The following is a 7,938-nucleotide window of genomic DNA, read 5'->3' on the forward strand; positions in this document are numbered from 1 at the left end:
GTGGTTTTTCTAGGCTTATTGTTATTATCTATCTATGTAAGCACACTTTTGGAGGTGGACAACATATCTTTAATTCTGAAGAATACATGTTACCAGTTTTTTAAAAAAAAATAGGCTGAAAGCTTCAAATTTTTCAGCTCTCAAAAGAGGAGACCAGTGATATTCTTCAATGTATAGAATCAGAAGTAGTTGTTTTGTGGTGAGCTAAAGCACATAACAAAAATTACCAAGGTGAAAATAGGTTTTGTGAACATGAGTAGCTGGAAAAACTTGTTATCTAGCAGTGGCGGCTGGGTCGTAGCTACACTTGCCCCAGCCGAAATTTTTGTTTTGTTTTATAGGTATATATAACAGTGTTGATGCTTCTTGGTATAAGTTGATGTTTTGCATAATGGTTAAGGTGTTGCAAAATCTTCTTAAGTTTGTGTGTTCAATAGCGACATAACTATAAATTTGCATATTATGAACCTTGATTCCACTGTTAGTCTATGTTATTTTTCAAATATTGTTAAAAACTTGTTTATTTGTCCATTGGTTCAGGTGTGGCAGCAATGTTTCCTAAGTCTTAACTAACTAAGCAAAATTTTGTTTCTGTTTATTGTTTGCAAGTCTGAATTAGTAGCAAAAGTTTCTAAAAAATTGTGTTATTTGTTTGGTAGAGATTGTTGTTGGACGCTTACTGTAGAGCGACAAGCTGTGCGATTAACGGTGTTATATTTAAAAAGCATGTATATGGAAGTTATTGGGAAAATGCCTGGTGACATCTTATTCATAAAAGATGGTCAGGTGGGGAAGATGATAAGGTGAATAGCAATGTTTATAAGAGGATTTGATATTGCATTCAAGCGGTGGCTTCTAGCACTTGTTATTGTTTCACTTATTGTTCCACAAAACCTATCTCTCTCATTTATCTCTCACTTTATGTTTGTAGGTTGCATCATTCACAGGTGAAAAACAGGCTTTCGAGGAGTATAACAAGTCCTTACAAAGGCATACAAATTTTGTATACATGAAGTACTTGCAAGTGGCTTAGGCATTGGATCTTCTCTTCTGCAATTATGCTTTGGCTTTGTGGTATGGTGGGAAGATGATCTTGGAGAAAGATTACGCAGGAGGTCAGTCTTGACCATAACTCTAGCTGTGTTAACTGCTTCAATGTGAGAGTCGATGAATCTTCAAACACGTTTTTTTAATGTGATGATCCATATTTACATATATTCTTCTTTCTTTTTTGGTCAATAGGTGAGACATCTCTTTGCTTTGCTGCATTTGCAGCAGGGAAAACTGGTGCTTTCAAGATAAATTTAGAGATTGATGTGTACAATAGTGGAATAATTTTTTATGTCATATGTGGAGATAAAGAGTTCAAAATTAAAACATGTATGTTCTAACTTCTAACCATCCAAGTAGATCAACAGAGAGAATACTCAACGAGTTGTCATTGTTAATCCCAAATGAAAACCTTTTAAGTTCTCTCATACTTCATTCATGAGTAACTTGTATTATAAGATCAAATAATTATCGGAAGACCCAATGAAGTTATTACTATAATACAATGTTATGTTAAGAAATTCCAGCAAAAACTTGTGATATTTTTGCTTCAACGGTAAGTTCTTATTTTTTCCATTTTTTTGTTGCTTCAGCGAGTACTACTATATACAAAATGAAATTAATTTTCCGATAGACAGAGGCTTGTATGTTTGCCCATAAAAATTTTTTAGTTTTACTCTAAAATGAAGCTTATAAGTTGTCTGAAAAGTTGTATTAATGAAGATAAATAACAGAAAATTAGAGATACTAAAGCCGAAGTGGTTATTGGAAACATTGCAAAATATAAATCTTGGGCCTGTGCTGAGCACAGGTCATACCTATATATTTATTATTATATAGACATGTGATCAAGGGCAAATCTGTAAATAAATCAATTATTAAGGGTAAAGTAAAAATTAGGTATGCCTGATTTTTAAGGGCAAACCTGTAAATAAACCAATTATTAAGGGTAATATAAATTAGGTACGCCTGATTATTTTTAGGAAACCACAAACTCTTATTTCTTTCCCATTCCAGATTGTTCTTTTTGTCTCTCTTTTCTCTTCTTCCTCACCAATCTCTCCAAATATCAAACAACAAGAAGCACTCTCGAGAAAGAGTTAAGCCACGAGTATGAAGAACTTGTACTAATATCATTCATTTCACTTGATGATATTCCAATTATAATCCTAATTCTTATCCCTACAGGATACAAGTATCCATTCTCTCTTGCTTATGACTAAAGTGTCTCTTTCATCCTCGGAGCTTTCGAATATCAAGAAATGCTCACTTTTCTTCATCCTTTCAACTGGTTTATAAGTTCAGGTATCCTCTTTTTTTCTCCTGTATCTTCTGGGTTTTTTTTTCACTTATCTTTAGCATCATTATTATAATTACTTTTATTTTTTGTCATTCTAAGTTCTCTTTAGAAATTTTATTTTTCTGGCTGAATTTCATGCTTGTTAAAGTTGAAGGATACATTGCTCTTAGTTAGAACAGATTATGGTTGTAATTTCACTTGTTTTAGAATTCTTTTCAGATTTTAAAATATATCATATATTCTGGTAATTTAATGTTAATACTCAGACTCAACTAATTTTTATGTTGACTCATTAGTAAAGTTCTTTGAGAGCTATCTTCAGCTATAGGCGAATGCCTAATATCAATTGTCTTTTCATTATTCATTAAAATTCTTTAACTGTGCTCACTCATGTGTGACCCAAAAACATACTATCTTTTCCAAAACAAAAGTAGAGTCATCGGCTATTCCCCAAAACAGAGCGAGCTTCTATTCTCCTTCTTCAACTTTTCAAGAGTACTTAGGAACGACCACTTTCAGCGCCAACAAACTATGAGCTTTAATTGATACATGGTCACTGGGAATCGTAGTTCCTCAAGGCTGCCATGCCTCCAACTCTGTCATTTGGACTCACAAGGACAATTCAATATTGCATCCCTTCCAATATTAATTCAATGCACAGGTTAAGTCTGTTTAGTCCATTGATTTATAATGGTCTATTATGTGTTATGTCTAACACATTAAATGATAAATCTATGTCTAGAGACCTAGACTCTCTCATCTCTTTTACTTCTCCTTATTCACATTCTCTATTTCACCAACTGTAAATTGATAAAGATAGATTAAAAAATAAGTAAGTGTTGTTAGTAGAGCATTGCTTGAATGAACTGAAGTTGAAGAAGATGTCTCCACAAAAGCTCAACAACTGACAATCTTGTTGGAATAACTATACATTCCAATAGGATTACACGTATAATGGTATATTATGCCAATAATAGGAACATCATTGATATTAATTGACTACTATATGCTTTTATTTATTATCTTACTGATTGTATTCAAGTTTACTTGGTGAATTTTAATACATTGGTATTAATCTCTAAAATCAAAGAAAGACATTTTGAAAATTAGATGAAAGTGTCCATCCTATTTTTCAGCTTTTTCTATGTCCCATGCTTTGTAATCTTGAATGTCTATAAAATATTCTTTGTAAAAATAGACATTTACATATATGCTTCTGAACTACATCAAATTATTTTAGTGCTTGATCTTCTTAATTTTGTTCGCTTTAGTTTGTTCTTACTTTCTGTATTGCTATGAATCATTCTTTGTTATTCAGGGTGTGAACCAATATTAGATGGATTCCTAATCTAGAACTAAGTCATGAATCCTCTTAATACGTGTTATCATGAACTATTCACATTGAGGATGGATTTCTGCAATGATGTTTGTACCAATAAAAAGACTATTCAATTTATGATTTCTTCTTCTCATTTGAGGAAGGTGAATATGAGAGTTTAGGCCTTTACCATTTGAATTTTGCATTATCAAGAATATCATTGCAACATGAAAAATTAAAAAAGAAAAGCATATGTCAAAAGCCAATAAGACAACACTCTTCTTTTCTGGAAATGTTGATGGATATAATGATACAAAAAAAAATATTTTGTTTGTAAAGGAACTTAAAAAATAAAGAATGGAACTGAAGCTACACAATCTCTTCCATTAAGATACAAAAGGTAAAAACAAGCTGTGAGATCAAGATTGACAATAATATACATATTTTTTGCTAAGTCAAATCGTCAAACAAGAATAAGAGATACTTCAAGGTAGTTGTCAATCAATTTTCTGCAGATGACCTTCATTGGTGTTCTACCATTAGCTTAAAAAAATTACAAAAATTTGCTCATGAATCAGTGGCATTCATATGGCATAGTTGCTTGTGACTAGGAAAACATTATTTGAATGAGACGATTGTGCTGTTTCTTATCTGTTCATTTTAATTTTGTTATAAATTTCAGGTACATATACTACTCTTCAATTGATGCATACCTCAGACTTGATTATTTCCCACACTTTGAGGTCAGTTTAGTACCATGCGATTATTTTAAGTTTATTTTCAGTACACATGCGATGTTAGATAGTTAAGAAGAATAGGCAACAAGACACAGCTGTGAGCTGTCACCTTGAATGTTTGATTAGTAGACACTTAAAATATCTTTTGTACTCACATAAATAGAAATTTTACTCAGTAGACATTGTCAATATTTCAATTTCAGGTTCTTAAATATAATGTTCGACTAGAGACACAATTCTTTTCATTGAACTGTGAGTCCTATCAGAGAGATTACACTTCATTATTTATTCATCTCAGAGATGTAACAAATAGTAGTTTTTCAGCTCCGTGCTCTACTCCTGTTTGCACCTTGCTTCAACCTTTCTTTCAATTTTTGTACTTATCTTGACCCTTAGTTCCTTTATGTAGTGTTTTTTACCAAGACTAGCCAAAACATCTTGCCCAATGTAAACATGATGATGTAGGCGATCCTGAGAACATGTGAATATGCTGGATCTGTAGACTTTGATCTCAATCAATTCAGTGGTTTGTTAGTATACAATCTAAAGCTAAAATAAAATTGGATGAAAGTGGCTTGATTAATATCAAAGTTTTGGTATTGAACAATCAATGGGTGTTGTATGTTTGAGTATTATAGTTTCAACAAACATTGCTTTGAGTGTATATAGGGCTTTTGTTTGTATATGCCCTTCTATCTTTTGTTATCATATGAATGTTCATTTGTGTGCTGCAGGAGTTGATTTGTCTAAGGCTTTAAGCATTTGGTCTACCTCAATGCCAACAAATGATGTGCAAGAATTCTCCAAGGTAGGTTCCGTTCAAGTTATTTTGAAAAATTTGGGTTAGAATGTTGTGGCATGCTTAAATATCAATAAATCTATTTGTAAGATAATGTATCGTGTTTGACAATTGACGTTCATGTCGGGGTGTGAATGATCTTGGCATTGGTTATCCGAAATAAAAATTATGTGTAATTATGTCAAAATGTAAAGTAAACGATGGTAACATCTAAAAACTCTTTGTCGGAATCTATAATCTCCAGTTGTGAATTCTTCTAGGAGTAAAAAAATTGAATTACGTTTGATACTTGTGAATTCTTCTAAGAGTAAAAACGTGAATTACGTTTATATAATAAAAATTAGAGGGGAACAAACCCAATTAAATTTGAATGATATGAGGTTGTTGTGCACTTAATATGCCCTTAGCAGAAACATAAATCTCAAGTATATCTTAAGAAATGAAGATAGAGACTCATTTGGACCATGTGTTGTATCATTTGTCACTGCTTAGGAGAAAACATAACATTCTTATTACTATTATTTCTAGGAAAATCACAATTGATCGTTTGTAATTCTGTAAGTTGTTCTTTATAATTTCAGAAGGCATAGAATATACATACATAGATCTGGCCCAAGTGTTGTCGCATTGTCTTCCACTGTAGGTGTCTTTATAATCTAGATCAAAGATGATTGCATCAAGTTCAAGAGTGCTTACCATGGTAAACAAGAAGAATTCATAGAATTATAACTAAAGTGTTGCAGGAATACACCCAACAAGAACATTCGACTGACGACTGCTTCAGTTGACATGGCACCATATCTGGGTCCACATTTGTCCAAGATTTCAGATAGAAATAGTTTCATATATCAAGACACATCTAATTTTTAACTTTTTAGTATTCGTACCGAAGTTTGTAATTATGAATTATGATCCAAGTACGAGTACATGAAGAGGATATCAATTGTGTTGGGCCCGTGCTTTGTTGCTTATCTAGTCTATTATATAGAAGAGTCATTATGAGGACGACCAATGACAATTTGGTAATTTTAATCATTATTATGAGGAAAGTTTTAAATTTATAATTGTATAATTAATTGTCAAAATAGTTTTCTAGAAGAATCCAATTTTTCTTTTCAAAAGCCACAAAAAGTTTTGTTTCATGTGTGATCCACAAATTCATTTTATTTTATATTTAATTTGTATTTGATTGATTATAATAATAATGTGAAAAATATTTTTACTTTTATACTGTTAACAATTATCTATGTTTATTACTTCTACAACATATTTAATATAATCCTACAATCTTTCATGTAAGTAATTTTCTTTTTAATTATATATAATGCTTTTTAAACATAAGTATTCATATAGTTTTATTTAACTTATATTATCTCCAAAATAATATTTATTTTATCTTTAAAAACTGTGACTTAAATAAGAAAACAAAAATAGAACAATACCTTTTACTTATATATAATGCTTTTTAAACATAAGTATTCATATAGTTTTATTTAACTTATTTTATCTCCATAAAATATTTATTTTATCTTTAAAAATTGTGACTTAAATAAGACAATAAAAATAGCACAATTGTAAAGAGATAAAAAAAGAAGAATATAGAGTTGATAATGTAAGAATTGATAAATAACGACCGATAATTTTAGTTAAGAAAACACATAACCAATTAACGGGATAAATTTTAAAATAGTATAAATATATGGGATCAATAATTGATTTGTCATAGAATTATATATAATATACTTTAGGGGTGGGCAAAAATATCGAAAAATCGAACCGAATCGAAAAATTTTGGTTTTTCACTGTCGGTTCTTCAATTTTTCGGTTCAGTGTCAGTTTTTTTTCTCGAAATTTTGATTCTTCGGTTCGAAGATCGATGCAAGTATCCCGAAACTTCGGTGCACCGAAGAACCGAAGTTTTATTTAATAAATTTAAAAATATTTAATTTATATTACCTATATTATATATTTTTGAATTTTACTCATAATATTTTCATTTTTAAAATGAAATAATGAATTGACTTATGCACTACAGTGAACATAACTAATTTTTACTAAAATTTTAAATCACTAAGACACTAACAATTAAAATACTAAATTGTAAACCCTAAGCCCCAAATTAAACTTTTGAGTTTTGATCCGTTTTCAGTCTTCACTCTTCAAGCTTTCGCCTTTCTTCATTTTTCTCCGTTTCTCGTCGTCTTGAAGCTTTCTTCATCTTTCTGGTCGTCTTCAAGATTCAACTGAGAGCGCCGCCGACCACCTTCCGTCTTCTCAACGTCTCGTCTGAGGCCTAGATGTGCTCAGCCTCAGATTTTTTATGGTGTTGTATTTATTTTTGTTGGAACTTGAAAGTGAATTTATCTCTCCTTTTTACTTATAGGAGTTCGAGGGTTGTTGGAAAGAAAAGAAAAATGAAAGAAGAAAGTGAAAGGTGTGGGGGATGGAGATGAGTTTAAAAGTATTGCAGAGGTGTGGGGGATGTATGGAGATGAGTTTAAAAGATTGAAATTTGAATGAGTAGTTAATCAAATGTGTAACGACCTGTTTAGTCGTTTGGAGCAGCAGAGTAATTTCTGGAAATCACTGTCTGGGTCGACGGATCCCACGACGGACCGTCATGGGCACGACGGACCGTCGAGGGGGTCTCATTCCAAAACACTTAGAATTCAGAAATTTGGGTACTGAGATCGACTCTCTGAACTTCGCGACGAAATGGCAGGACGGACCGTCG

At 31.6% G+C, this 7,938-nt stretch overlaps 1 long non-coding RNA gene across 4 annotated transcripts; it reads left to right on the forward strand.

The window, feature by feature from the left end:
- The first annotated feature begins 2,060 nt into the window (after positions 1-2,060).
- LOC114076320 lies at positions 2,061-6,157 on the forward strand. 4 transcript variants are annotated; one of them, XR_003577130.1, is made up of 5 exons: positions 2,063-2,161; positions 2,239-2,355; positions 4,351-4,411; positions 5,140-5,213; positions 5,940-6,157. It is a non-coding gene; the product is annotated as an uncharacterized LOC114076320 (long non-coding RNA). The 4 variants fall into 4 exon arrangements; XR_003577128.1 differs by having other exon boundaries at positions 2,061-2,355; positions 5,786-6,157; XR_003577127.1 differs by having other exon boundaries at positions 2,061-2,355.
- The last annotated feature ends 1,781 nt before the right edge of the window (positions 6,158-7,938 follow it).

This window comes from Solanum pennellii, chromosome 3 (assembly GCF_001406875.1).
Source record: "Solanum pennellii chromosome 3, SPENNV200".
Lineage (NCBI taxonomy): Eukaryota > Viridiplantae > Streptophyta > Magnoliopsida > Solanales > Solanaceae > Solanum > Solanum pennellii.